Here is a 17,151-nt window from a genome sequence, read left to right on the forward strand (position 1 = left end):
ACTCTTCGAGTTCTGAGATACATCAAAGGTATTCCTGGTCAAGGACTTGTACTACCATCTGAAAACAACTTAAGATTACAAGCATATTGCGATTCAGACTGGGGCGGTTGTTGAACTTCCAGACCATTAATTTCTAGGTTCTGCATTTTCCTTGGAAATTCAATTATTCCTTGGAAGTCTAAAAAGCAAACCAATGTGTCCAGATCATCAGCAGAAGCCGAGTGTCGAGCTGTGGCAAATACTTGTTTAGAGTTAGCTTGGTTAAGATACATTCTTCAAGACTTGAAAGTTCCACTGTCCGAACCAGCATTATTGTATTGTGATAATCAAGCATCATTACAGATAGCAGCCAATCCAGTTTTTCATAAATGTACGAAACACATAGAAATAGATTGTCATATAGTTCGAGAAAAATTACAAGCTAGAATCATCAAACCATGGTCGAGAAAAAACTTCAACTTATAAGAGATTTGAGAACTGCGACAACAATAGTATCCCACAAATCAGGTAAAGAGTACATCAAAATCAGTTCTTTAATTTCATCTTCAAAAATTAATTTTCATTGAATTTAGTTGACTTAAACTCATATTGAATTCATTATATGATCCACAACTGGAACTACCTTTAGACATTTATAGATTGAAAAATCTCCTCATCAAATACACCTTGTTCATACCCAACGGTTTTTCGTACCTATTCAATAGCGCCTTCAATAGAACTTACGTTGTCTTCTCCTTGATAATGTTAAACGCCACATTTTTGGACAGTGTCAACCAAATTAACCCTAAGGCCTGCCGATCCTTGAGCTTTCCCTGCTCTGTGGTTATGATATTTGGTTTCACCCCTATAGGGATTCATGAAGATCTTTTTGGTACAGAAAATCTTCCATCTGCATCTTCTAGAAACCAAATCGGATTGATCAAACTTCTCAATTCTAATCTTTGAGCTTCATCTTCACAGATGTTATAACCAAGATCAAATTTGAGTCATATATAATTATGGGTCTGTCATGTTTTCATTCTGCGTCTGTCATGTTTTCAGGCATCTCCTCTACGAGAGAAGCAGGAAGGTCTTGCATGGCTAGCAAATCAGTAACTTCGCCTTGCCAAACACAAAAATTATTGATTCCATCAAAATTTTCTACTTCAAGATTAGAACTCAAAATTCTCGATTCATGTTCTGATTTAATATCAGAAGACTCTGCCATTTGTAACAAGTAATTTGGATGAAAGTAGAAAAACACAATTCTTGAAAATTGATTTTCAAGAAGATAAGCACGATTGTGAGCAGGTTTCATGGTTGATGGGGGTCAAAACTTTTAGAATTCCCAAAATACGACAACCACGCTTTTATTCCACTTGTTGTGTGCCGAAATGCTCCACAAAAATATGATACCAATTGTTGTACCAATAGTGGAAGCAAGATCGAAAATGGCTTTAATCTTATATTATAATAAAGTTAATTGTGGCTTTTGTTGGGGTTCAAGTTGTTACAAGAATTCAACATATAAACAGGTACCTACGACATATAACGTTCATGTTGTAAATGGACATTTGGGGAACGACCCTCTTTTGTTGACGGAAAGAAATATTCTCTATACTATTTAATGTACTAGCTCACAATCATGGAGAATACGTACTAAATGGCAATAATGCTCTAAACGGGTGCTCTAACCAACTGAGCTACTAGAGCTACTTGAAACAAAAAACATAACAATTCTTAAATCACCAAACGAATAAACACCCAAGCTAGTGTATCATAAAATACAAACCAAAAGACATATTTATATGAATGAGAAAAATAAGCAAAATACTAATTTGTCTTTATAATGTAAACCCAAATCAAATAAAATTGTATTACGAAATAGATATGTTATGAAACTCTTGAAATTCGATCTAATATTACTGTTGAAGAACAAGATGTTTAGATCTAAATTATCCAAGAAACCACAAAACGATAAGCAATCAATCCAAGAGAAAGTTTTTGAACCGATTACCTCAATTATCAAGATAAAGAGTAAAAAGAAAAGAAAAAAAACTCATTTATAAACTCATGATTCGAATCGCTTCACAGAATAACTCGGTCAAGACTACTTGCATAACTCTAGCACGTAAATCTAAACACAAGAAATGCAAAAGAACAAGTTCATGGGTAAAGAAGCATACTATTCAACTCTCATTCTAATATCCAAAATCTTTGTACCATAATAATAACATAAATGACTATTTATAACCTTGAAAATAAACCTTTAAAGTAATATATAGTCTATTGAAATGTTGTAAATGTCTTGTCCATCAATACCATAACGACCATTAATTAATTTTAACTTAAAATTTTAATATAATATTCTAAAGTGAAAAAAATACTATAAAACATCTCTAAATTCAAACACGTAACCTACAATCTTATTATCCACCAAGAAGTTTTTGTGGCATAATTAAGACACATTATTCGTTCATTCTCCCATTCTTCAAGAGGATTCGTCATCGAATTCAATTGATTTCCTTGTAATGCAAACTTAAAATTATTTTCATTCCGTGGTTTTAATCTTGTTGAGGTCTTCCCTTTTATCTTTAGGTCATGCATGGATGTAAAAGTGAAATGGGAGTGCAGCTTCCTGTGCAGCCCATTGGTCTTATTTTTTTCCATGAGTTAGATATTGGCACGAGTTGAAATTAATTATTCAAACTTGCTTTATAATAAGCATTTTAATTTTCTGCAAGAATTCAATCGAAAAGGTAGATACACTTAGTTTGAGTGCTCTCCTTGGAAAGAAAATTCTTTTACTTCCAAGTTTCTGTATATGTACCTTTTGTATACAAAACATTGTTCTCCTAAAAAACTAGAATCATCTTTCTTTTTAATCTCTCTACCCACGTCAAATATTTCTTTTTATTTTTCATTTTCTTCACTTTTTGTCTCTAATGGCCATTGAGCAACATATAATTTGTCTCTAATGGCCATTGAGCAACATATATGTACCTTTTGTATACTGTGTTTGCTGGCCTACCTAGAACCTAAAGCTTTGATACGAAATGACCCAATGTTTTAAAACTTTTAGAATTCAATCAAACAACATGGTTGAAAAATAAGATATTTAGATCTTAATTATCTAAGAACCCAAAATCAATAAGAAAGCTACTAAGAACCCAAAATCAATAAGAAAGCTAAGTCAAGACTAAAATAATGTGTTATCTTCCACTTAAAATAGCATTTTTTTATGTTTTATTGCCTATCGTGGGGTGGGTTTTGCATGTTATGTTTTGTTGCCCGGGTTAAGTTGTGTTGCCTATCGTGGTTTTTTATAGTGGGCTAAGTTGTTACAAGAACTACATTGTATTTTTTTGGTGGGCTCAACAAAGCAACCTCGGGTTGGGCTGGTTGATGCATACAGATGGAACTTCGAGGAAAGAAGATGGATAATCCTTGTTTCTAGACCGAATAAATTCAATGTATCATTCTAGACCAACCAGACCTAAACAACTAATTGCCCACAATTGTGGGGAGCAAGGTCTATTGGAAACATACTAGAGGGCAATAATACTCTTGTTGAGAGTTGAACTCAAGACCTCCCGCTTACTAAACGGGTGCTCTAACCAACTGAGCTACAAAAGCTACTTGAAACTAAAAACATATTAATTCATGAATCGCCAAAACTAATAAACACCCAAGCAACTAGGGAAGAGAACAGAAAAGACTACTACAATACACTGTACATAGAATTGTATCATAAAATACAAACCAAAGAGACATATTTATAGGAATGAGAAAAATAAGCAAAATACTAATTTGTCTTTATAATGTAAACCCAAATCAAATAAAATTGTATTATAAAATAGATATGTTGTGAAACTCTTGGAATTCAATCTAATATTATCCAAGAAACCCCAAAACGATAAGGATAAAGAGAAAAGAAAAAACTCGTTTATAAACTCATGATCCACCAAGAAGTTTTTGTGGCATAATTAAGACACCTTATTTCATTCATTCTCCCCTCTATCATCATTTGAAATACATATTATGTATCTTACCTAGAACCTAAAGCTTTGGTAAAATTTTAGAATTCAGTCTAACAACATTGAATTTATTTATGCTCTTGTTGAGAGTTGAACTCAAGATCTCTCGCTTACGAAACAAGTGCTCTAACTAACTGAGTTACGAGTGCCACTTGAAAAAAATACGTATCGAAGACTAAAACGACAACCAAACAAATACTCGAACACTAAATCTTAGGTTTTTTATTCCATGTTAACTTTATGAAAGGAAAAAAGAAAAACGACTAGGATATACATTGTATGTAAAATTGTATTATGAAATACATACCTAAGAGACCTATTTTGTTACACCCCGAATTTTGAGGCATCGAAAGATCGAGAGTGACTCAAATACACTATGCAATGCATGAAAATGAAAGAACAACTAATAGAAAAAACAGTTACAAAAAAAATTGTGCGAGTTTAAAACTTTACAAGCAATGTGATAAACTCGAAGCGAGAATCAAAATGTATATTTACATATGCCTAGTTCATGTAACGAATGAACAAGATTGGGGGAACATTGAAGAGTTCGTTCCCTTCCATTGGTATAGAGCCTGTTGATTTTTATTTTGAATTAAAAGTAGTATAGTGGGTAATTGATTTCTCATATATAAGATATATGTAATATTGTTTTGTAAAACCACTCTCACTTTATAATGTTGTTTACTGTTGAGACTGATTTTCTTTTCATTCGATAAGCTAGGTAACTCGATTTTAATCCTGAGCTAACCATAAACTCCTGTTTATTCGGAATTATCCTTAGATTTGCATGGGTGAGAGTGGCTCTAGTTCGCCGACTCAATAGGCCTCCCATTTCAGGGGTAAGACTGGGTGAATGGCTAAGGACGAGGGGTGCAAGATGGAATTCACTCCTACCCACTTTCAGGGATAGAAGAGAGGTAGTTCCCTTAAGCACTAACTCCAGGTCTTGAACAAGGGGCCCCACCCTCTCATTGGCCTGAGAGGGATTTGGTTTACTTGTTGGACCACAAACCAATTGTTCATTAGAGGATCAGTGAGACATAAGGAACAAGAAGTAACTTTAGGGGTAAAACGGTAAATTGACCCAGCTCTAGTTATGAACAACCTGTGAAGGATCGACTTACTAATCATGGTTATATCAAATGGACAGAAATATATCTATAGTGAGGGGAGTGCCACTACTAGTCTATAGTGGAGTGTCCTAGTAGTTAACGAGTGTTGGTTAACATGGTTAATGAGTTTAACCGGTTAATCTTGGATCGTTGGAGCCCATGATCTATAGGTCCATTAGGTCCCTCTGCTAGCTCATATCGGACTAAACCATAGAACAATGTGACGAGTGAGTTCGAAGTGTTCGAATTCAAATTAGGGAATATACGCTACATATATACGATATATTTAACCGCATTTTTGTTTTATTTAGGAATTAAACAAAAAGAGAGAATCTGAGATATTTAAATAAGATTTAAATATCTTAATCAAATTATGTGTCGGAATTGATTGGGATTGGCATTTGAATTAATATTAAATATTAATTAAATAGTTTAATTAATCATTTAAGGTTACTTTAATTTGAAATTAATTATTCAAATTAATTGTTGAATTAAAATGAAGAAATGTAAAATGTTGACTTCATTTAATGGAAAAATCCATGTTAGTGGAATTTTGAGGTGTCAAAATTTGGTTTAACCAGACTTGCATGCTTCCCAAATAACCCCACGTTTGAGTGGAATTTTGAGTGTCAAAATTTGGTTAACTCAAACATGCATGCTTGCCACATAATCCCAAACATTTGAGTGGAATTTTGAGTGTCAAAATTTGGTGATCTCAAATTTGGATGAACATGCAAACATGACTCTTTAAATAGAGTGATCATGGTACATGGAAGGTCTTCTTCTTCTTGGTGAAAAACCTTGAGAAAAACCTCTCACAAACACTCTCTTCATATATACAAAATCCCTCCCAAGTTTAGTCACGCACCGGATTCCACAATCCCGTTCTAAGGCCGTAGGATAGTGGAGAAGACACTAGTGGTGGTTCAAAACCTGTTCGTGAGGAAAAAAGAATTTGAACTACAAAAGGTTAGTATTCAAACTCATTAAGTTTTAATACTCATGAACATGGTAGTTATTTACTATAATTTATGTTCTAAAAGTGCCTAAGATCCAAATTGCTTCTGCATGTGTTATATTAACACCATCAATCGACAAAATCTCGAACCCTAATTTTATTAGATTTGGAATTGGTTACCATAGGAAAGATCTTAAAATCTAGTTTTATTAAATTTTGAATTGTTCCAAACATAAAAGATCTTGAACATCAAGATATGTCTTCCATCTAAATTATTGTAATTTAATTCATTTTCAATTTCTAGGATATGCCAGATATACCGGTCAATTTTGATTTTTTTTTTAAATTTAATTATGCATATGTTCTATGTTTTAAATTGATTGAATAAATGCATCTGGTATGTCATTTAGTTTAAAATCTCATTATAGGTTAAGCATAATCATGCATTTTAATTGTTTTTTTAAATATAAATATTATATTTGAAATTTTTTTATTAGGTTGTTTTCTTATAGAAATAAGATGATTTCTTAATTAGGATGTATTTTCTTTATGCATTCTAGTATAATTGTTATGCTTGGAAATTAAATTAGGATATTTATTTCTTAAATTGAATGCATGATATTTACCTAATATGATTATGATTTGTTCTAATATGATTAGAATTTTGAGTAATCTATTAAATTTAATTTTAAAGGGTTTAAAATGCTAGATTTTTAAGATTATTCAAGAAGGGAATTAGTTTTCAAGTTTGTGATCCTCGGGAGCGGTTCAAGTTGTTTTTAATTATTAATGTAATAATTTAGTTAATTGTTTGTTTTAAAATGCCAAAACCAATCCACTTTAGCGTGTTTAATTAATTATGCATTATGAATGTATGGTTTAATTAAATAGAAAATGTATATGCATAAAGTATGTCATATAGATTTAAAATCCCACCATAGGCTAAGCATGTTTCATGCATTCCAAGTATGTTATAAGTGTTATAATGTATAGTATGCATGTTTAGGGTTCCATGAGTAATAGATATAAATTGTTATATTATTGCATGGAATGGATGATTATATAATTGTTATATAAAGCATGTTAGATGCATGTTATAGGTTATTTTCAACGTCATAAAACGAGATAGACGTTAAATCTATAATAAAGATAAGTGCATGCTCACTTAGGGTTAAGAACCGAGCACGATCAATTTTAAAAGTTAAAATAGGTCGATGTCTTACAAAATTGTGGTTACGAGAAAGCTCACCTGGCACGATCTTGTCTAAGGCTGGAGGTACTTAAGTTGACGGTTTACGGAACACCTACTACCTAGAGATCGGACCAGTACTTGAGCTTAGTTAGCCCAGTTTTATGAGCATGCTTGAGTGATGTAAGTTTTGGAAAAATCACCTAGACTTAGGTTATATTTAATTAGCCGGAATATACTTAAGTAATGAGTATACCCAACTGTCTAAAATACTTAGTGGGAGGAAAAAGGTATATAAGATACATTGTTTTCCTTTTCACGCTCTCTGAAAAATTCACACCGTGAGATTCATGCTCGGCCTCGTGTCGCCCTGGGAGCGTCCTCCATTCGAAAGGTATTTGCATGAGTCAATAACAAAGTGAATAGAGAAAGTATTTATAGTAAGTGGGAGAAGGAAGTATATCAACACGTCCTATGGTCTCCACCACTAGGTTGCACCGTGAGATTCCCATGTTCCGCCTGCATCTTGCCCTAGAGCAACTATCCATTCGGAGGGTCGTAACATGGGAGTCGAAACAACGCAAACTCCAGAAATGGATAGGATTTCTTAGATCCATTCCCAACTTTGACTTTTTCATTCGATAGCATTGTTGAGACCGATCTTTGAGGTCTTAAAATGGCGGTCACACTTACGAAGAATTACTAAGAGTTAGTATATTCTTGACCAAAATAACGATAACTAAAAACACTATAGGAACAAGAGTTATTCTGGGACTAGTGTTTAAGTCAAGAATGTCTTGGTTTAGTGAATGAGTGATTGACTGCCTCTCGGTAGCAGTTGCTCTAACTCACTAAAGTATCGTTGCAAATTAATAATTTTTGGGTACATTACATTTGCTAAAATTGATTGGATTAAACAGGATTAATTCAAATCACTAATAGAATTTTCTTTATATCACAGCATCACAAACTCAATAGTACAATTACTCGCTTCTGAGAAATTAAACGGCGACAATTACGCAACTTGGAAATCAAACCTAAACACAATACTGGTAATTGATGATTTAAGGTTTGTTTTAACTAAGGAGTGTCCTCCAAACCCCAGCTCAAATGCAAACCGAACAGTTCGGGATGCGTATGACAGATGGATAAAGGCAAATGACAAAGCCCGAGTGTACATTCTAGCCAGCATATCTGATGTTTTGGCTAAGAAACACGATGTTATGGGTACTGCTAAAGAGATTATGGAATCTCTAAAAGGGATGTTTGGACAACCGTCCTTCTCCCTTAGACATGAAGCCATAAAATACATTTACAACTGCCGTATGAAAGAAGGGACCTCAATTAGAGAACATGTCCTGGACATGATGGTCCATTTCAATGTGGCAGAAGAAAATGAAGCTATCATTGATGAGAAGATTCAAGTCAGTTTTATCATGATGTCTCTTCCGAAGGGCTTCTTCCAGTTCCGCACCAATGTGGTAATGAACAAAATAGAATATAACTTGACTGCTCTTCTCAATGAGCTACAGACTTATCAGTCCCTCTTAACGAACAAGGAACAAATAGGAGAAGCAAATGTTGTTATCTCAAAGAAATTACTACGAGGATCGTCCTCCAAAAATAAGTCTGGACCTTCAACTTCTAAAAAGTGTTTTGATGAAGAAGAAGGGTAAAGGGAAAAATAAGATTCCTACTAACCGAAAACACAAGATTCAAAAAGAAGATAAAGGAAAATGTTTCCATTGCAACGAAAATGGGCACTAGAAGAGAAATTGCCCAAAATACCTTGCAGAGAAGAAAGTCGAAAAGACACAACAAGGTAAATATGATTTACTCGTTGTAGAAATATTTTTAGTAGAATATGACAACTCAACTTGGATACTAGATTCAGGGGCGACTAATCATATTTGTTCTTTTTACCAGGAAACTAGCTCCTAAGGCCGGAGGATAGTGGAGAAGCCACTAGTGGTAGTTCGAAACCGGTTCGTGAGGAAAAAGGAATTTGAACTATAAAAGGTTAGTATTCAAACTCATTAAGTTTTAATACTTATGAACATGCTAGTTATTTACTATAATTGATGTTTTAAAAGTGCCTAAGATACAAATTGCTTCCTCATGTGTTATATTAACACCATCAATCGGAAAAATCTCGAACCCTAATTTTATTAGATTTGGAATTGGTTACAATAGGAAAGATCTTAAAATCTAGTTTTATTAAATTTGGAATTGTTCCAAACATAAAAGATCTTGAAAATCAAGATATGTCTTCCATCTAAATTATTGTAATTTAATTCATTTTCAATTTCTAAGATATGCTACACATGCGGGTCAATTTTGATTTTTTTTTTAATTTAATTATGCATATGATGTATGTTTTAAATTGATTGATTAAATACATCTGGTACGTCATTTAGTTTAAAATCCCATTATAGGTTAAGCATAATCATGCATTTTAATTGTTTTTTTTTAAATATAAATGTTATATTTGAAATTTTTTTTATTAGGTTGTTTTCTTATATAAATAAGATGATTTCTTAATTAGGATGTATTTTCCATATGCATTTGAGTATAATTGTTATGCTTGAAAATTAAATTAGGATATTTATTTCTTAAATTGAATGCATGCTATTTACATAATACGATTATGGTTTGTTCTAATATAATTAGAATTTGAGTAATCTATTAAATTTAATTTTAAAGGGTTTAAAATGCTAGATTTTTAAGATTATTCTGGAAGGGAATTAGTTTTCAATAGGATCATAAAGGCAGTTTAATTCATTCATTAATCTTGTAATTAATAGTTAATTAAAGAGGAATGAATTTTAAATAAAAATTGACTACAAGGAAACTCTGTCTAAGGAAGGTTTTGGCTAGGCTGAGGTATTTAAGCTGACAGAAATGGAACACCTGTACCTCGGAACCGACTTGGGAGTTGAATTAGTCAAATTTTATTTAATTTCATTAAGCAAGCTCACGATGTGATTAGTTTTTTTTTAATAGTTTAAAAACTTTGCAATTCACATTAAAAGCAATCCAACAAACATGAGGGTTATGAAAGGGTAGATTGAAAACTTAGATAAATGAGATTAGTCTAATTTGTCTGAGTAATAGAAAACCCTATTTCAAAATACTTAGGTGGAGAAGGACATCGGTCAATATAAAGATATTAAGGACACATGTCAGGATATCCTACGTTCTCTATTATTGATTCACACCGTGATATTCATGTGGGACCTCGTGGCAGCTTTTAGACCATCCCCCCATGGAAGGTGTTTGCATGAGTAAATATCAACGTGAATCTTGAGAAAGTATTTATAGTAAATGAGAGAGGGAAATGTGTCAACATATCCTATGGTCTCCATTATTGGTTCATAACCTGAGATCCATGGAAGCTAAATTTTATTTAAATAATCTCGAAATTAAGTATTATAAAATTCAAGAAAAATTTTATGACTGAAGCTATTGGTAGGAAATAGTTCCTAGCTTATAGTGAAAGAAATTTTCCAAATTACTCTATGGAAAAAAAAACTAAATGAAAGTAAATTTGATTTACTAGATTTTTTGTGGAGACTAGATGACACCCCTTATAGCTGATATAAGATCTACTACCAAGATTTGTTTTTCATTACACTTGATATGTAATTCTTGAAAAATACTTGATGATGTAGATGTTAGAATTTAGTGCAACTTCTTTCTAGTTTGAATTAGTTATGGAATATAGGTAATCATTTAATATTTGAAAAATATATTAGTTAGGGAATATATATTAGATATTTTAAATTTGAAGAGTAGTATATTTTATTTTATTCTCTAGATTTAGTTAGTTTATATTTTCTTTTTCTAGTTTTAATTAGTTATGGAATATATGTAATCATTTAATATTAAGGTTTAGGGCTTAAGGTTTAGTTGATAGTACGATAAGGACATCTGTCAATAGTCCGAGAATATTGTGTACTAAAATTAGTTGATAGAAGGTGGAATTTATTTCCAACTCTCAACATAATACAATTTTGTAAAATTGTGATGTAAGAGGAGAAAACAATACTATATTAGATATAGTCACGTATTAAAAAAAAAAATTATACACTATTATTGAACTCTTGTTAGGATATGCAATCGAGATTGCACAGTGAACATGATTGCCTTCAAAATTGTCTATGAGACAATTTTTGGAATTACGGAAATGTAGTAAACTTAGTTTACAACACTTCAATAATTGTAATCAAGCATATATGCTAAGACAAATATGTTCAAAATTATGCCTAACTGTAGGCTACTCCTAAAGAGAAACAAAATAGTCCTTTATTTAATTCTAAATAGAAAAACATATTGGTATGACAAATGTAATTTTCTAAAGAAGTTCATAGAAGGACATACACTTATAATAAGGTGAGATAGTGTTAATTAAATAGTTCCAAGTGGAGCCCTTAATAGTTAACCAAAGTTGTTAACAATTTAATTTCGCTTGAGAGTCAAGTGGATCCTAGTCATTAATTCAATAAGTCTCATTGTAGTGGGGAAATTATGAGATGATTCAATCCTACTAAAATTCAAATTGTCATGTTAGATAACCAATTTAAGGACTTATTACCCTCAAAATAGTTATGAGGGATGATGACGAAGGATAAATATTTTAAAGTCATAAAATCCAGAGATTTGTAGATATTCTTGATGAGGTTAAACTCATACGATATGAATTGACCTACAAAAGAAAAATTATGTATAGATAAGAAGATATAGATCTTCAAAACAGGATTCATGACAAAGAGTTGAACTTAATAGGAGAAAGTAGCTAGAAGTAGACTTTCTCTCCTGTTGTAATTCTAGAGTCTATTATTATTCTCTAATTCATTTTTGTATATATGAGATATGTTAAATAAATATTTAGAATTCTTTTTGTCAAAAGAAATCTAAGAGGATACATCTGCACATATTATTATATGGATTTATTATTAAAATTCAAAAGCAAAATATTTGCTAAAGGAGTAAAAGTTGATTTCTGAAATGAATTTAATCTATAATAGAAGGTTTGATAACCTATAACTTTAAATAAATTGTAATGAGCTTGTGAAAACAAGAAAATTACTAATTGATGAGTGAATTTTTTCAAAATTTTTTTTAGGCTGGAGACATATTACTCCTTATGAATTGATGTGATCTTTCACTCTAACATAAATAGATTTGGAATAATTTTGTATCTCCTAAAAATAGAGATTTAAGGATAAATGTCAATATTGTGTCATATATATTATGTTGACAAAATTGTCAAATATTTGATGCAAGACTTCAAAGAATGATAATGATCATTTAAATATAAAGTAAGAGGAAGAGTATCGTAAGTAACCTCAAATGTTGAGAGTATAATTAATTATCTTTCCTGAGTGGGAGATAATTAATGCATAGATGAGAATTAACCTTAAATATATAGTTAATTAAATTATATTAGTTAAACTAATGTATGACCGGAAAAATTAAAGTTTTCTCAAAGTATCCCTGGATAATGAGAATTTTTTTATTTTGTGTATGGAGTTAAAGATTTGATCTTTAAGTGATACACTAGTTACATAAATTTAGAAAATTTAGGTTAAGATCAATTTTACCTTAGATTGTGAAGTATAGTATACCGAACATTTTTTACTTTTAAAGCAACAAAATGACTGGTATGACTATAATAATTTCTTAAACATTTGAAAGGTGTTTCACATGTGATTTAGTTTGTCACTTTCATTGTGATGATAGTGATACAAAGACTAATATGAAGGAAATTTAAAAGATCAATCTATAAAAATTGAGAGAGAAAGCATCGTGGTTGTGACCAAAATGACTTTTAATGATAATTATTTTGTTTTATATAAAATGACTCTCTAGGCTAAAGTGTTTGAGGGTCATCTAGAATGTCTAGGATTACTAGACATGTCTCATCTTCTCTAGGGCAAGTGAGAGAATGTGTTGGGTATAGAGCAAGTGGGAGATTGTTAAGATTTATGCTATAAAGCCTCCTAATTAATTATTTACTTTTTAACTATAATTTTTATTATTTTATTTGTAATTTAATTGTTATCCATGGTATGAAAATCAAGGTTATTAATGTAATCTCGAACAATATGTGGTTGACATAGCAGAGAATCGTGTTCAAGTAATAACCTAAAGAGTCTATAGTATATGGATAAAGTTGGGTGCATACAAGAGAATCGTGTTCAAGTAATAACCTAAAGAGTCTATAGTATATGGATAAAGTTGGGTGCTTTATCCTGGTATCACTATTGATACGGCTCACTTTGTAATCGTTACAAATGATTTTATCCAAATCGTTCATGTGGAGATATGTAAGTGGGGGTATCATATACAATGAGTTTGTATAAGACAGAACCAAAAAATATTTAAAATTTCTTTATAAATCTGTTAATTGAGAAGATTAATATTTCACATGATGATCATATGCGACTTAATCTTAATCCTGAGTGAGTTATGAACTTCTGCTTGTGAGAGCTTGTCCTTTAATTTACATGGGTGAAAATGACTCTTTTAGCCGATTCAATATACCTACCATTTTAGGGACATACCTGTAAAGATCGGGCTGACTCGATGACTCTAAAAAGACGGGTAAATTTTTCATCAAAATAAAACAACCAAAACTTAAAACATATCAAACAAAAATAAAGTTTATACAAAGTATTTTAAAACACAACATAACAGTTAAAACACAAGTTAAGGGACGACACAAAAGGGTAGAAGGACGATGGGTGAGGTTTGTCTATGGCACCAGCTCCAGAGTCTGCTCCCGACCTTGACCAGCTTCTTATTTCCTGAAAAAATGGAGAATAAAGAATGAGTACAAGACTCAGTAAGCAGCCTACTTGTAGGCTCTTAATCGTGTCCTTGATATGCTAGGGTACCACACTTTTTGTTTTTCTTGTTCTTGTTCTTGTTCTTGTTGTAAGTTCTTGTTATGTTTCTTAATTCATTCTCCAAGACACTCCCCTTATGATTTACGGTACTAGACATAAACTTGTCAACCTGTGTCTGAGGCTTCATACATTCCAAGCGACACAGTCTTAATACCTACGCTCAAGGCTTCTTACGTTCCAAGCAACGTAGTCTAAGTCATACACATGACGTACCATGGGAGGTCTTAGGAGATTCTTAATTCATGGCTAGGGTAACTTACTCTCTTCTTGCTCCATCGTGGCCATAGGTTCTCCCCATGATATACCATAAAGGTCACGTGATCGATACATGCATGAACATGGCATAGACCATAAAGGTCACGTGATCGATGCATGCATGAACATGGCATAGACCATAAAGGTCGCATAATATAACATCGACCATATAGGTCGCGTGATCGGTGCATACATGAACATGGCATCCTGCAAATCATAACATGGCGTAGGGCATCTCATCTAGGTGAGGGGAATGAGGCCAAACGTGACATCCTGCAAAGCAAACATGGTGCAGGGCATCCCACCTAGAGGAGGAAAAAATTATCCTTAGAAAGCACCGCATGGTGGGAGTTATGAGCCACAATTAGACATGCTTAGAGTAATACCTAGCATTCTTGAATTTTGAGTCTTGTGGACTTTGGTCCCTTATGTTTGAGTGGTACCTAACATTCTTCTTGTCTTGGTGGTTGTATAACTTGTTCTTGGTTCTTAATCTTATAAGTTGCTAAGATTCTTATTTTCTTTAGGCGTAAGTCGTTATATACATTCGTGATCATATGAACCCATCGTAATAACTAGCATGAATTATTCTAGAAGGTCATAAGTTCATAATGGGCTCCTTAGAGGATTCTAGAAGGGTCTTGAATCTTGACATGTTTTCTTTAGGCGTTTCTTTAAGTTCCATCTTGGCTTATATTCCAAACTTGCTCCAACCAACTTGAAATCTTGAGCTTATTCTCATGTCATATAAAATAAACCTTATAGGACATGGTTGGTGATTTGGAGCATATTTAGACCTTGAGCTAGGATATGACTTCTTGTTTCGTTTTCAGGAACTAATCGTTAGAGGTTGTCATGTCATATATCATGTTTTAGTCCTGAAAACACTTTCAAAGTAACCCTTAGTTTTCTCCCCATGAGTGCATAGGTGACATTATCACAAACGTGGCATCCTGCTAGCATATCGTGTTGCAGAGCATCTCATTTAGGTGAGGAAAATAATAAGTCCATCATGACAACCTACTCGTGGTACATATAGCAGGGCATCTCACCTAAAGAGGAATAGGAATCTCGTGGTACACTTCGTGATGGGAGATAATGGTTACTCCGAGCATGGATCCTAGCAACTTGTTAAGCATACCATCTACATTAACCTAGGTGTTTCCTTGTACTCTTGGGGATCCTAGGTTTATGCATAACGTCTTGGGTCAAGGTTGGAACCTAAAGGTTCTTCTTAGGAATAGTCCAACGGAACCTTGTACACTTAGAATCTTATTAGCAACCAAGGATACCTATGGGGGAATCTCTTATTTTATGGGTACCTTGTTAGTCATCCTAGGAGGTAAAGTCATGTGGATCGTGATGTACATTTTTTCCAATATCTTGGTTTCGCTATCTAACGTTTCCCAATGATTCCCAAACTTCATTACCTTATACAACATCATGAGATAAAGATTCATACAACATTTTATAATGTTGGGAGGTCATTTAGGACTTAACCCGTAGGTAGTCTTCCTTATGGGCATTATGGTCATTTTACCCCTAAGTCTTGGTTTTGGTACTTAACGAGTTCCAGTGACTTTCAAACTTCACCACCTCATCAATCATCATACAATAAGATCTACTGTAGAGTTTCATAGTATTTGGAGGTCATCTAGCTCATGAACCGTAGGTAGAGATCCTTAAGGGCATTATGGTCATTTTGCCCCGTTTCTTGGTTTACCTATTTATACTTATCCATTGACCACTAAATTTCACATATAACCTAAACATGCTATAATATGCTCATCATTAAAGTTTTATAGGCATCAGGGCTCATTTAGTGGGTTACTTTAATGTTCCTTAAATCCCAAGCAATTTGGTCGGTTCAGCGCCTTAACTTACGGTTCTTTGAGTTTTTTTTTCATAGATCCTTGTGTAATACTTGGTTTATGGTTCATATGAAAATCCAAGCGATTCCTACAAGTATTTCTTAAGAAAAGTCCAAGGTGGCTACTTACCTCATTGTTGATGTTTAGGACCTCCGTTCTTGAGCTTCCGGTATTTGAATTACTTCACTTTTCCTTCTATAGACTCCTTATTGTGTCTAGTTTTTAGAACCATAAGGTATATCATGAGAACTAGCCTGGAAGGGGGTTAAAATTAAAAAACACCGAGGGAAGACCAAATTTTGGGCTTACTTGGCCGGTTCAACTGAACCGGCCACGTCATCGTCTTCTTCCTCTAGACTGGAAGAAGACACGCGCATCCTTTGCGCCGCCTTCTGGAAGTGGCCTTCCACAGCCCCGATCTCTTTGTTTATCCCCTCGATTTCTTCATGAAACTTAACGATGATATTACAAGGAAGAGCTTGGGATTGATTTCATACCTTTTCGTGGATCATAGCCTAAGGTATTAGCCTATTACAAGGAAGAGCTTGAGATTGATTTCATACATTTTCTTGGATCATAGCCTAAGATATTAGCCTCTAAAGTTCGTCCAAAATTATTTTCCTCGCCAGAGCTAAAACAGGGGATTTCTTATCGGGTAGCCGATTCTAGGGGTTTTCAAGGCCCGATTTCTTCATGGAACCTCTTAAATATCCTTTCATCAAGCTATAGGAATTGATTTGGAGGAATGTCTTTGAGTGTGGAACCTTAATTTTCAGAAATCGTTCTCGGTATGCAACTCACTCGAAACGCCGGATTTCCGATATCATGGGTATCTT

The 17,151-nt window shown here is 33.1% G+C and overlaps 1 non-coding gene across 1 annotated transcript; it reads right to left on the reverse strand.

Annotated features, from left to right (window-relative positions):
- Positions 1-3,541: 3,541 nt before the first annotated feature.
- TRNAT-AGU (transfer RNA threonine (anticodon AGU)) lies at positions 3,542-3,615 on the reverse strand. Its single transcript has one exon. It is a non-coding gene; the product is annotated as a tRNA-Thr (tRNA).
- Positions 3,616-17,151: the final 13,536 nt, after the last annotated feature.

The sequence above is a fragment of the Cucurbita pepo genome, chromosome 12 (assembly GCF_057944985.1).
Source record: "Cucurbita pepo subsp. pepo isolate OVF chromosome 12, ASM5794498v1, whole genome shotgun sequence".
NCBI lineage: Eukaryota > Viridiplantae > Streptophyta > Magnoliopsida > Cucurbitales > Cucurbitaceae > Cucurbita > Cucurbita pepo.